The sequence below is a fragment of the Belonocnema kinseyi genome, chromosome 7 (genome assembly GCF_010883055.1).
Source record: "Belonocnema kinseyi isolate 2016_QV_RU_SX_M_011 chromosome 7, B_treatae_v1, whole genome shotgun sequence".
Classification (NCBI taxonomy): Eukaryota; Metazoa; Arthropoda; class Insecta; order Hymenoptera; family Cynipidae; genus Belonocnema; species Belonocnema kinseyi.
The window spans coordinates 93,939,294-93,939,690 of NC_046663.1; positions in this window are offsets into that span (position 1 = coordinate 93,939,294).

Here is a 397-nt window from a genome sequence, read left to right on the forward strand (position 1 = left end):
GTATTTTGCCGTCCACCAATGAGAAGGCGGGACTTTTTCTGTATTTTGGTCGATATTTCATTAATTGTGGAAAAAATTGGAAACTCCGAGTAATTATGTGTTGGGGACTAAAAAAAAGAATGATTGATTATTAATTATTCGACTAAGGCTGAGTGTGACTGAGAACTCTTTTAAGAAATTTTGGTGCAAGTCATGATTAGTAAAAAATAATACTAATGCCAATAATAGGATTCAGAGGAATAAGGCTAATAAATTGAATGATACGAGGGTAGTTCAATAAGTCCTTAAAATGAACTATAAAAACAATTTTTTTTGGGTAAATTTTTTTTTATTTTTCAACATAATCTCCTTGGAGCTCTATACACTTGGTCAATCGCTTTTCAAGTTTTTTTAATCC